Raw genomic sequence first — 14,514 nt, forward strand, 5'->3', positions numbered from 1 at the left:
TATTTTACCGTGGATATCCGCAGCATAGAGCCTATTGTGCTTCATGGTCATGGATATACCCACAACCCATATGCATCTACATTGTGTACGGGCTGTCAGTACCCGCGTCGTCGCTAAGCAACGGCATGGGAAATACAAACAAAAAAAAGGTGTACTACGCATGACCGCCTGCGTGAGTAGGCAATTATGGGTAGTACATTACGTGTCCGTAAGCAGCGCCACAGCCGGGCTCACAGCTGGGATCCGCTGCAGGCCTCTGCAAGCAGATTCCACTTACGGCCGTGTGAACCCGGCGTTATTCAGATCGCTACTTGTAGTTCGTAATTTACAAGAAGCCCCGGGAACGTTTGCCTTCCTGCAGTTCCAGGAGCAGCTTGTTGAGCGCCTTCTGTGTGAGACCGCCGCACCTCCGCAAGCTTACAAAGACTCAGAGCGCCACTTTTTAGGCTGGGTTCACATTGGGCAGATTCCGGGCGGAAATCTCGTGGTTTGGCCGCAGCGAAGAACCACGAATCCGCTGCTTCAAAACCCGCGACACAAATGCCAAAAAAATGAAAATCGTAATTTTTTTCCTACTGCTTTGCTTAGATTTATTCAAAAATTGTAGGGTGAAAATTCTCAGTAGACCCCTAGATGAATTCGTTAAGAGGTCTAGTTTTTAAAATGGAATCATTTGTGGGGGTTCTCTACGGTTTGGGCAGCTTAAGAGCTCTACAAGTGGGCAATGGGGACTAAATCACCTGCATGCAAAATGTCTGTTCTGAAAGCCACCTTTCGGATTACTTTCATTTTGGGCCCCATTGTGCATCCAGACATAAGATTAGGGCAACAATGGGTATGTCTCTGAACACGGGAGAAACAGGGGTATCCATTTTGGGGTGCAAGTCTTCATTCATGTGTGTGCTGTACAAAAAAAGCTGTTTTTAAAGTGAAAGAAATGCCAAAAAAAACAAAACTCATAATTTTTTCCTTCTGCTTTGCTTGAATTGATTGAAAAACTGTGGGGTCAAAATGGGCAGTACACCCCTAGATAAATTCGTTAAGGGGTCTAGTTTACAAAATGGGGTCATTTGTGGTCGTTTTCTATGGTTTTGGTCGCTCAACAGCTGTACAAGTGTGCAATGGGGCATAAAAGGCCTTCAAGCAAAATTTCTGTTCTGAAAGACACTGACTACTCCTTTCATTTTGGGCCCCGTTGTGCATGCACACATAATATTAGGGCCACAATGTGTACATATCTGAACACAGGACAAACAGGGGTATCAATTTTGGGGTGTCGATCCCCCTTTTTAAGTGCACTATAGAAAAAAAATATGTCTTCAAAATGACATATTTGCAAAAATATGAAATTTTATTTTTTCACCTCTAAATTGCATTAATTCCTGGAAAAAAAACGGTGGGGTCAAAATACTCATGACCCCCTCAGTGAATACGGTAAGGGGTGTTGTTTTGAAAATAGGGTCATTTGTAGGGGTGGCTATCATTCTGACAGCTCAAGTGTTCCTCAAAATGCTGAAAAGTAATGTTAAATTTGTACGTCTCCTAAATGGTTAAAAAAACGAAAGTTTTTCAAACGTGCATTCAGAATAAAGTGTACAGATGGAAATATATATGTTAGCAAAAATTTGTATAGTATGTTTGCACATATTTGAGATATTACAGTTGAAAATGTGAAAAAATGACAATTTTTAAAAGATTTTCCCAATATTGGCACTTTTAATAAATATTCATAAATTCTATCAGTTTATTTTTACCACCTAAATGAAGTACAATATGTGGCGAAAAAACAATGTCAGAATCACTTGGATATGCAAAGCCTTTACGGAGTTATGATATGTTAAGTGACACATGTCAGATTTCCAAAATTTGGCTCCATCACTAAGGCGCAAACCGGCGTCGTCACTAAGGGGTTAAACCCCACCACCTCCGGACAGGATCTTAAGGCAGTAGCCAGGGGCTCGATTACAAGCGAAAATAGGAGCGGCGAGAGCGGGTAGCCCTGTCTTGTTCCCCTATACAGCAAGAAAGGTTCAGAACAATCACCATTAACTATGACACATGCCTTCACCTCAGTTTATAAAAGTTGTACGAGTCTCACATATGTCCGACCAAACCCCATCCTGTTCAGTACTTCCCACATAAAAGGCCACTCCACGCTATCAAATGCTTTAGCAGCGTCTAATCAGCATACAACCCTCCGTCCCATATTATCTATTGGCAGCTTGAGAAGCAATCTCTGTATATTAATTGCTGTGGATCGGGCTGGAATAAATCCACTCTGATCAGGGTGGATGAGATTCGTGACCACCTGTGAGAGCTTATTAGCCAAGATTTTTGCCAGAAGCTTCACATCTACATTGAGCAGCGAGATAGGCCTATAAGAGTCCAGCAAAAGTAGATCCTTCCCTGGTTTGGGGATAATTGTAATTATTGCATTTGGCATGCATGGTGGCAATTCTGTTTGTCTTTCCACCTCTGACAGTACCTCCGGCAGTTTTGGCAACAGCACCCCCACATATTGCTTATGCAGCTCAGCTGGGAGTCCGTCATCTCTCGGTGATTTATTATTTAGCATGAATTCCAGCGCTTCCTCCAACTCCCCCAGCTCCACTGGGGAATCTAAGAGCTCCCTCTGTTCATCTGTCAATCTTGGCAGGTCGATGTCTGCCAGGTATTGAGCAATCTGTTCTTGCATTTTATGAAGCTTGGAGGACTATAAGGAGGAGTAATAAAGTCTCACTGTTTCCCTAATTGCCGCCGAATCCGTGTCCTGTGCGCCAAGCCCGTTCCTCATCCCTGTAATGTAGGTCGAATTTTTCTGTGCCTGAGAAACTACTGCTAGCATATGTCCGGCTCTCTCATCCTCCTCAAAGTAGGCTTGTTATTAAAATTTACATTTATGTGCAGCAGTCTATAATGTGTATAAAGTCAGTTCTTCCTGGGCCGTCTTCCACTGCTCTATCACCTCTACTGTACCCATTTCTACAAATCTGCATTCACTATCTGTCAGTTGCTCTCTCATAGTCTGGTACGTACTGGAATGGCACGAGTAGCATTTGACCTCTGGGTTCCTGGTGTGTCACATGTCCAACAGGAGCATGTCTTTTAATAAAAAAACCTACCATCAAGACGGGGATATCTGGTGTTTCCGCTATGAAGCCCAGGAGCTGCCGCATCACCATGCTACTTTAGGGAGGTGGAAGATATACTGAAACTAGTAAACAAACATAATTAAATATTTTGCAGTGAAGACAGAAATCTACCCTCTGTGCAAAAGTCACAAACAGGATTGACTGGTGGACAAGGATACTAACTTTAAAGGAGGACAGCATGTCCCTCGAAAGGTGTGTCTCCTGCAGACAAAGAATCACGAGGAAAGTAGAACCAAAAGACAATGGAGGAAATGGGCAAATCTTGAATTGAGTGTCTTCCATTAGTTTTTCCTCAGAAGGGTACATACCACAGTAGCCGAGTTTGGGTAATGATTCTCTTGTTAATTTTGTCATAGGTCTCTCCATGGAATTGTCAATAACGCATTCTGCAGTCTCTGCTTCTCTCCCAGGTCCTACAGACGAGGGTCACAATCTGAAACCAGGCGACAGGGTCTATGTGAAAAAGTTTGAGAGAAAAAACCCGGTTTGAAGGTCCCTACCAGATGTTGCTCACCACCCCAACTGCAGTCAAGCTCGAAGGAAAGCCCACTTGGACCCACACCTAGCACTGCAAAAAGGCCCTGGGTCCCGGAGCACAGAGCTCATGATCCTGCATATCCTTTACATGCCTATAATACAACAGAGCGATTTACCCCTTATGGAGCTGTCTCAGCAGAAACAGGGGTGACCACTCTAGTCTCCCAGCCATTAGAATAGAGTAGTATGTGTGTTGTAGATTCCTCCTGTGTCTATTAGGTCTTCGAGTTTAGTTAGTTAGGATTAGTTGTCGGGGAAGGGATTAGCCCTAGAACAGCTGACCAACAATAAGTTGGGCATAGATCATAAGCTAGAAATAGGGAAAGCAAACCTTACCCCGTCCTGTAGAATTTATGAAGGTATTGTTTATTTTGAGACAGTTTCTAGGGGGGATTGAGAAGGTACAGGCTCATAATATGGAAGGATCTGTCTCAAAATGGCCGCTGGATACAAAATGGAGCATTATAAGATGCAAATAAGCTTGTGTGTAGTAAAACAATAATTCAAAGTAGAAATAAGTTTAGAGCAGGAGGTACGGACTAATTTGGACCTCAAGGCCTAAAAGGTTATGTGACCGTGCAGCGGTCCTTAACATTACAATGCTCCATTTTGTATCTAGCGGCCATTTTGAGACAGAATCTCTTGTTAAAAATATATTTTAAAGGGGGTTGATGCAGAATAGAGTCTCCGACAAGTTGATGCAGAATAAGTCTCCAACAAGTTGATAAGAATAGAGTCTCCGACAAGTTGATGCAGAATAAGTCTCCGACGAGTTGATGAGAATAGAGTCTCCAATCCCCATGTTGAGTTGTTGAAGCTGATGAAGAATATGTCTCAGGCGTATCATTGAGAATTGTGGTCTCAGAAACGTGATTGAGAATATAGTCTCTGGCTGATACAAGCACAATGTTCAAGATACAGAGGAAGAAAATTCCAGACGATGATTTACTTGATCCTATTGAGTTGGTAACGTGTAGAGAGGAACAAGAAGTATACAAAGAAGGTCCCAGCATATGTATTATTTATGCAGTTTAAATGCAGAGAAAAATGTTTTCAGTAAGGGATGTAAAGTTGAAGTAAGATAGTTGCAGTTTCAAGATGGCGATTATTCATATGCTTTTGAGTTGAAGACAAAGGAAGGCAGCCCTTCTTCACCATCTGAGGGCACTGGCCTGGCTGTGTTGTTATTGGGGCCAATACCAGTCAGTATATCTTGATACATGTCTAGTATGTAGTATTCCTGGACCCTCCCGTCACCATCGCCCAGTCAGGCCCCACCTACGGTGGCCATTACAGTGCCAGCCATGGCCCAGCGGCCATTTTAGCATCTGCTGCAACAATACCTTCAGTTACCGCTCAGACGTCATCTTAGCTCCGCAGAAGAAATGAGCTGGCTTCTCATCTCCCATCTATGTATGTTTTTACCTGGCATACCAATTCTTTGCACTGCAATGACGAGTGTCTTTTCTAAATTTTGCATAGAAACATTCAAGTCCCCTCATCTCGCCTGCAAACAGCCTTCTCCCGATTATCTGTTCTGCAGTCTGTGTTTATCACCCCCATCCCAAATGGGTTTGTGCTTAAAATTGCCCACAAATGTAGTTGTCGCAAGGAGGAATATGGGGGCAAGTTCATGCAGAATCTTCAAACAACTATGTGATAATTAATCACCGTACTGTTTGTCTTGTATATTTTAATGTTCTAACATTGTGTCATTGCTGTACGTGTTGTGCATTCCTAATAAGTCAGATACTGCTGAGGAGAAAGGTCACTATAGGTACGAGGATCGCAGACGGCAGTAGAAAAGCTTACAGAAGGAAGGAGAAGATCAATACGTGATAATATATATATAGGAATAGATAAAGGGTTAATGCTTGATCTGTGTAAAGCTCTGTTCCCCCTTGTCACTCCCTCCCCCCTTCAGAGTTTAGTGAGATTGAAGCGAAAGCCTTGACTTTGCAGAGAAGGAATGTGTGCTGTGCAACCCCCCTCTCTTTGTTTAGAGCGGAGCAGAACTTAATACTATCCTTGGAAAGTAGCTTTGTTTGCTTTAATAGAATAGAACCCATAATGAATCCAGTGAATCTTACTGTCTAAAAAATAGGAAAGATAGGAATTTTAAGGTATATTTTTGCTGTTCTTTGTGTAAATGTCAGTTCTGTGATTGGTTGGACGTGTGTGTAATTGCTAAATGTGTGTGCCTTTTATGGGAAATATTATTGATGAAGTGGTTATTGTAGAATCTGTTGTACATCTCTAGTGTTACAAACAGTTAAAGTTTGATTGATTCCAGGGAGAGGTGGTAGCGATTGAATGCATTTGTTTGCAAGATGAGGACAGTTGCATTTGCATTATACGCGTTATGTCCTGGTGTGAACGGTGTGCATCCTACTGTGTCCTGTGTGAATAATCCCATCCTCGTCGCCAGTTCTGTACGCCAGATTTGACCGCATGAATGGACGAGAGTTAATGACCCGTGATCAGACTGTGATGAATGTAAAATGTGTGATGCAGATATTGACTGGGGATAGAAGTTTTCCTTCCCCCTCTGCATGAGACTTTACTTGTCTGTGATGTGAATTGGCAGACTGTGGAGTTTGAATGAAAGTGTGAAGAAAGACGCAATCGGCCAGTATCGAAGGGGTGGAGCCAGATGATGTAAAAGTACGTAATGGGTTATCCTTCTCTTGTCCACAAAGGAGGGGGGTGAGAATCTTGAGCAGCTAGTAAAAGTTTTTCTTCTCAAATTTGATGAGACATTGCAGGCAGGATCAGATTAATAATGAATAGAGATGAGCGAGCACCAAAATGCTCGGGTGCTCGTTACTCGAGACGAAGTTTTCGCGATGCTCGAGGGTTCGTTTCGAGTAACGAACCCCATTGAAGTCAATGGGCGACCCGAGCATTTTTGTATATCGCCGATGCTTGCTAAGGTTTTCATTTGTGAAAATCTGGGCAATTCAAGAATGTGATGGGAACGACACAGAAACGAATAGGGCAGGCGAGGGGCTACATGTTAGGCTGCATCTTAAGTTCCCAGGTCCCACTATTAAGCCACAATAGCGGCAAGAGTGGGCCCCCCCCCCAACAATTTTTACTTCTGAAAAGCCCTCATTAGCAATGCATACCTTAGCTAAGCACCACACTACCTCCAACAAAGCACAATCACTGCCTGCATGACACTGTGCTGCCACTTCTCCTGGGTAACATACTGCCCAACCCCCCCACACGACCCAGTGTCCACAGCGCACATCAAAGTGTCCCTGCGCAGCCTTCAGCTGCACTCATGCCACACTCTGGCCTCATAGCCACACCACCTTCATATCTACTTATAAGTGCATCTGCCATGAGGAGGAACCGCAGTCACACACTGCAGAGGGTTGGCACGGCCAGGCAGCGACCCTCTTTAAAAGGGGCGGGGCGATAGCCCACAATGCTGTACAGAAGCAATGAGAAATCTGTGCCACCTCCATCAGGAGCTGCACACGTGGGCATAGCAATGGGGAACCCATGTGCCACACGCTATTCATTCTGTCAAGGTGTCTGCATGCCCCAGTGAGACCGGGGTTTTTTATTAATAGTCACAGGTACAGGTACAACTCCGCAATGGGAATTCCGTGTGCACCCACAGCATGGGTGGCTCCCTGGAACCCACCGGCGGTACATAAATATATCCCATTTCAGCGCCCAGCACAGCTGAGGTAGCGTCAGGTTTAATGCAGGTGGGCTTCAGCACACACTGCATGCCCCAGTCAGACTGGGGTTCTTTAGAAGTGGACACATGCAGTTACAACTCCGTGTGGACCAACAGCATGGGTGGGTCCCAGGAAGCCACCGGCAGTACATAAATATATCCAATTGCATTGCCCATCACAGCTGAGGTAACGTCCGATTAAATGCAGGTGGTCTTCGTCCCACACTGCATGCCCCAGTCTGACCGGGGTTTTTAATACATAGACACTGGCAGGTACAAATCCCTAATGTGAAGTCCCTGTGGACCCACAGCATGGGTGGGTCCCAGGAAGCTACTGGCGGTACATAAATGTATCCCATTGCATTGCCCATCACAGCTGAGGTAATGTCAGGTTTAATGCAGGTGGGCTTCGGCCCACACTGCATGCCCCAGTCAGACTGGGGTTCTTTAGAAGTGGACACATGCAGTTACAACTCCGTGTGGACCAACAGCATGGGTGGGTCCCAGGAAGCCACCGGCAGTACATAAATATATCCCATTGCATTGCCCATCACAGCTGAGGCAACGTCCGATTAAATGCAGGTGGTCTTCGGCCCACACTGCATGCCCCAGTCTGACCGGGGTTTTTAATACATAGACACTGGCAGGTACAAATCCCTAATGTGAAGTCCCTGTGGACCCACAGCATGGGTGGCTCCCTGGAACCCATCGGCGGTACATAAATGTATCCCATTGCAGTGCCCTGCTCAGCAGAGCTAACGTCACATACAATATAGGTGTGCTTCGGCCCACAGTGCATGCCCCAGTCAGACTGGTAATATGTACCTTAACAGTAACCGCGTTGGTGGGAATGTGGCGGCGACTGCGGACCTAGTAGGTCGGTTTTATTTAGTTGGTTTTCGGAATGTGGCCAGGATTAAGTGGACCGTGGCGGGGGAATGGTGGGGGGGCTCTCTTGTTGTGTCAGTAAAGGTGAAATTCTTGGACTGCCACCAGACGGACCAATGCAAAAGTATTTGTCAAGAATGTTTTCATTGTTGGAGGAGGAGGGGGTTGTTTTTGAGGCACTACGTGTCCTCTCCACGTGTTTGTGGTTATATGCACCTAAACAGTAACCGCATTGGTGGGAAATGGCCTCGCCACCATCATGTCTTTGGGAAGCCTCCGTTTCTACACCCCAGTGACATAGCATTAGCAGCGGTATAGGTAGAGCCCAGAATTAGTAACATTTCAGCGGTAGCATTAGGTACAGGCCCCAGTAACATATCACTAGCAGCATTATAGGGGGAGCACAGTATTAGTTCCATTTCAGTAGCAGTAGCAGTCCACACAGGCCCCAGTAACAATTCCGAAGCAGCAGTATAGGGGGAGCACAGTATTAGTTTCATTTCAGTAGTAGTAGCAGTCAAGACAGGCCACAGTAACATTCCCGTTGCAGCAGTTTAGGGAGATAACAGTCTCTTTCACATTTCAGTAGTTGCAGTATAGACAAGGCCCCAGTTTCATTTATGTTTATGTAGCAAAAGTGTAGGCCAACCCCACACACCTTGCTGTACCATGAGTGCAGGCGAAGCCCATAAAAATTACTAGGATTACACTGTAGGCGAGGGCCCAAAAAAATTGGTGTACCAACAGTACTAATGTATCTCAGAAAAATTGCCCATGCCCAACCAAGAGGGCAGGTGAAACCCATTAATCGCTTTGGTTAATGTGGCTTAATTTGTAACTAGGCCTGTAGGCAGCCCAGTTAAAATAAAAATTGGTTCAGGTGCAAGTTTCAACGCTTTAATGAGAATTGAAACGTATAAACATTGTTTACTAAAGTAATATGAATGAGCCTTGTGGGCCTAAGAAAAATTGCCCGTTCGGCGTGATTACGTGAGGTTTCAGGAGGAGGAGCAGGAGGAGGAGGATGAATATTATACACAAATTAATGAAGCTAAAAGGTCCCCATTTTTGATGGTGATAGAGAACGATGCTTCCATCCGCGGGTGCAGCCTACGTATTGTTTAGGTACCGCTGCTGTCCGCTGGTGGAGAAGAGAAGTCTGGGGAAATCCAGGCTTTGTTCATCTTTATAAGTGTAAGCCTGTCGGCACTGTCAGTTGACAGGCAGGTACGCTTATCCGTGATGATTCCCCCAGCCGCACTAAACATCCTCTCTGACAAGACGCTAGCCGCAGGACAAGCAAGCACCTCCAGGGCATACAGCGCGAGTTCAGGCCACGTGTCCAGCTTCGACACCCAGTGGTTGTAGGGGGCAGAGGCGTCACGGAGGACGGTCGTGCGATCGGCTACGTACTCCCTCACCATCCTTTTACGGTGACACAGTCTTGCTGGGGAGCCATAAAGCTGGCAAAGGCCTTGGAGAGTGTTCCCCTGCCTGCGCTATACATGCTGCCTGATCTCCGCGCCTTCCCTGCTACCTGGCCCACGGAACTACGCCTTCTGCCACTAGCCCTGTCAGATGGGAATTTTACCATCAGTTTGTCCGCCAGGGTCCTGTGGTATAGCATCACTCTCGAACCCCTTTCCTCTTCGGGTATGAGAGTGGAAAGGTTCTCCTTATACCGTGGGTCGAGCAGTGTGTACACCCAGTAATCCGTAGTGGCCAGAATGCGTGTAACGCGAGGGTCACGAGAAAGGCATCCTAACATGAAGTCCGCCATGTGTGCCAGGGTACCTGTATGCAACACATGGCTGTCCTCACTAGGAAGATCACTTTCAGGATCCTCCTCCTCGTCCTCCTCCTCCTCAGGCCATACACGCTGAAAGGATGACAGGCAAGCAGCATGGGTACCCTCAGCAGTGGGCCAAGCTGTCTCTTCCCCCTCCTCCTCATGCTCCTCCCCCTCCTCTTCCTCCTCCTCCTCCTCAACGCACTGAGATATAGACATGAGGATGCTCTGACTATCCAGCGACATACTGTCTTCCCCCGCCTCCGTTTCCGAGCGCAAAGCATCTGCCTTTATGCTTTGCAGGGAACTTCTCAAAAGGCATAGCAGAGGAATGGTGACGCTAATGATTGCAGCATCGCCGCTCACCATCTGGGTAGACTCCTCAAAGTTTCCAAGGACCTGGCAGATGTCTGCCAACCAGGCCCACTCTTCTGTAAAGAATTGAGAAGGCTGACTCCCACTACGCCGCCCATGTTGGAGTTGGTATTCCACTATAGCTCTACGCTGCTCATAGAGCCTGGCCAACATGTGGAGCGTAGAGTTCCACCGTGTGGGCACATCTTGATTGCGAGACAGAGGTTGCGTAGGAGGAGGAGGAGGAGAAGGGTGGTTTAGTGGAGGAAGCATACACCGCGCAGATACCAGCACCGAGCTGGGGCCCGCAATTCTGGGGGTGGGTAGGACGTGAGCGGTCCCAGGCTCTGACTCAGTCCCAGCCTCCACTAAATTCACCCAATGTGCCGTCAGGGAGATATAGTGGCCCTGCCTGCCTGTGCTTGTCGACGTGTCCGTTGTTAAGTGGACCTTGGCAGTAACCGTGTTGGTGAGGGCGCGTACAATGTTGCGGGAGACGTGGTCGTGCAGGGCTGGGACGGCACATCGGGAAAAGTAGTGGCGACTGGGAACCGAGTAGCGCGGGGCCGCCGCGCCATCATGTTTTTGAAAGCCTCCGTTTCCACAAGCCTATACGGCAGCATCTCCAGGCTGATCAATTTGGCTATGTGCACGTTTAACACTTGAGCGTGCGGGTGCGTACTTGCGCTTGCGCTCAAACAGTTGCGCTAGCGACGGCTGGACGCTGCGCTGAGAGACATTGCTGGATGGGGCCGAGGACAGCGGAGGTGAGGGTGTGGTGCAGGCCGGGAGACGGTCGTGCCTGTGTCCTGAGAGGGGGGTTGGATCTCAGTGGCAGGTTGGGGCACAGGGGGAGAGGCAGTGGTGCAAACCGGAGGCGGTGAACGGCCTTCGTCCCACCTTGTGGGGTGCTTGGCCATCATATGCCTGCGCATGCTGGTGGTGGTGAGGCTGGTGGTGGTGGCTCCCCGGCTGATCTTGGCACGACAAACCTTGTACACCACAGTTCGTAGGTCGTCTGCACTCTCAGTGAAAAACTGCCAGACCTTTGAGCACCTCGGCCTCTGCAGGGTGGCATGGCGCGAGGGGGCGCTTTGGGAAACAGTTGGTGGATTATTCGGTCTGGCCCTGCCTCTACCCCTGGCCACCGCACTGCCTCTTCCAACCTGCCCTGCTGCTGCACTTGCCTCCCCCTCTGAAAACCTGTTCTCAGTAGGCTTAGCAAACCAGGTGGGGTCAGTCACCTCATCGTCCAGCTGCTCTTCCTCCGAATCCTATGTGCGCTCCTCCCTCGGACTTACTGCCCTTACTACTACCTCACTGATAGACAACTGTGTCTCATCGTCATCGTCCTCCTCACCCACTGAAAGCTCTTGAGACAGTTGCCAGAAGTCCCCAGCCTCATCCCCCGGACCCCGGGAACTTTCCAAAGGTTGGGCATCGGTCATGACAAACTCCTCCGGTGGGAGAGGAACCATTGCTGCCCATTCTGGGCAGGGGCCCGAGAACAGTTCCTGGGAGTCTGCCTGCTCCTCAGAATGTGTCATTGTAATGGAGTGAGGAGGCTGGGAGGAAAAAGGAGCAGCAGCCAGAGGATTCAGAGTTGCAGCAGTGGACGGCTTAGAAGTCTGGGTGGTCAATAGATTGCTGGATGCACTTTCTGCCATCCACGACAGGACCTGCTCACACTGCTCATTTTCTAATAATGGTCTACCGCGTGGACCCATTAATTGTGAGATGAATCTGGGGACCCCTGAAACTTGCCTCTCTCCTAATCCCGCAGCAGTCGGCTGCGATACACCTGGATCAGGAGCTCGGCCTGTGCCCACACCCTGACTTGGCCCTCCGCGTCCTCGCCCGCGTCCTTGTCCACTAGGCCTACCCCTACCCCTCAGCATGGTGTATTACGAGTAGAGCAGAAACAGAACGCTGTAATTAAATGTGCCGCTTATTGGCCTGTGGTTGGAGGCTGACTTCGCTTACAGAACGCAGAGCAGAGTCAGGAAACAATTTTGCGCACGCCTGTAGTGAGACGTAGGTGCGTATCACTGAGTTAGTGGAATTCACAGCGCAGAAGCAGTCAAGTCGCCAAAGGGCAGTGGTATGCCTTAAGTATTTGGCTTCTCTTTTTTTAAATGGTGAGCTGAAACAGCAGACAGATACTGTATGCAGCGTATATTATGTTTACTGTTTCCCTCTGGCGCTATCACGGCGGTGATGTAATGGAGACAGCAGAGCCAGGAAACAATTTTGCGCACGCCTGTAGTGAGACGTAGGTGCGTAGGACTGAGCTAGTGGAATTCACAGCGCAGAAGCAGTCAAGTCGCCAAAGGGCAGTGGTACACCTTAAGTATTTGGCTTCCCTTTTTTTAAATGGTGAGCTGAAACAACAGACAGATACTGTATGCAGCGTATATTATGTTTACTGTTTCCCTCTGGCGCTATCACGGCGGTGATGTAACGGAGACAGCAGAGCCAGGAAACAATTTTGCGAACGCCTGTAGTGAGACATAGGTGCGTAGGACTGAGCTAGTGGAATTCACAGCGCAGAAGCAGTCAAGTCGCTAAAGGGCAGTGGTACGCCTTAAGTATTTGGCTTCTCTTTTTTTAAATGGTGAGCTGAAACAGCAGACAGATACTGTATTGAGCGTATATTATGTTGACTGTTTCCCTCTGGCGCTATCACGGCGGTGATGTAACGGAGACAGCAGAGCCAGGAAACAATTTTGCGCACGCCTGTAGTGAGACGTAGGTGTGTAGGACTGAGCTAGTGGAATTCACAGCGCAGAAGCAGTCAAGTCGCCAAAGGGCAGTGGTACGCCTTAAGTATTTGGCTTCCCTTTTTTTAAATGGTGAGCTGAAACAGCAGACAGATACTGTATGCAGCGTATATTATGTTTACTCTTTCCCTCTGGCGCTATCACGGCGGTGATGTAACGGGCACAGCAGAGCTAGGAAACAATTTTGCGCAAGCCTGCTGTAACGCTTAGCTGCGTATTAATTAGGACTACTACCCCCAGCAGACACACAGTACACTGAAGATGGTCACAGGCAGCGCAAATATAGTATTTTTCCCCAATTTTTTGGAAAAAGCCCACTGCCTATATAGACAGTATATCTCTTTCACCTTTCCCACTGTCCCTGCCTCACCAGTACTGCCCCTATACTGAGTAAAATGACTGCAGACTGAGGATGCAATGGTCTGCACGCCCGATATACAAAAAAAAAAAAATTGTGCAACACTGCTAAAAGCAGCCTCAACAGTACTGCACACCGTCAGATGTGGCCCTAAGAAGGACCGTTGGGGTTCTTCAAGCCTAAAATAACACCTAATGCTCTCCCTATAGCAGCAGCAGCATCAGCAGCACTTTCCCTGATCTCTGTCAGAATGCATGTGTGGCGAGCCGCGGGCGGGGCAGATTTTAATACTCCAGTGACACCTGATCTCCCCAGCCACTCACTGCAGGGGGGTGGTATAGGACTGGAACGTCACAGGAGGAAGTTGTAATGCCTTCCATGTCTTTCTATTGGCCAGAAAAGCACGCTAATGTGAAAGTGAAAGTAACTCGAACATCGCGTGGTGCTCGTCTCGAGTAACGAGCATCTCGAACACCCTAATACTCGAACGAGCATCAAGCTCGGACGAGTACGCTCGCTCATCTCTAATAATGAATTTGCTTAAAGAATATCACATTTCAAATATTAATAGGTGTTTGTAGATTATTCTGCCCTGTTGTAATTCATGTCTCTGTTATTGGTACTGATATCTTACAGGCCCCAATTTCACTGTTAATTTTTCTTGCAGAAAATGTCTGTAAAGCTTCTAAAGACAAAGGCAGCTGTCCAGGCCATACCTGTACCTACCTCCGTTGCCAAACTCCGCACCTTTCTGGGCCTTGTTTCATACTGCCGCCCATGGATCCACTCTGCTTCCTCTCTTACGCAACCACTCTATGACTGTCTTTCAATCATTCTTTTCTCTCTCACCCCTGAAGCAGCTCTCTAGTCTTGGGTATTCCCAACTACACTTTACCCTTTACTCTTTCCTGTTCTGAACTTTCTGGCCATGTGACGACAGTGTTGACACAAAAGCACGGAGG

Source organism: Eleutherodactylus coqui, chromosome 4, assembly GCF_035609145.1.
Source record: "Eleutherodactylus coqui strain aEleCoq1 chromosome 4, aEleCoq1.hap1, whole genome shotgun sequence".
Classification (NCBI taxonomy): domain Eukaryota; kingdom Metazoa; phylum Chordata; class Amphibia; order Anura; family Eleutherodactylidae; genus Eleutherodactylus; species Eleutherodactylus coqui.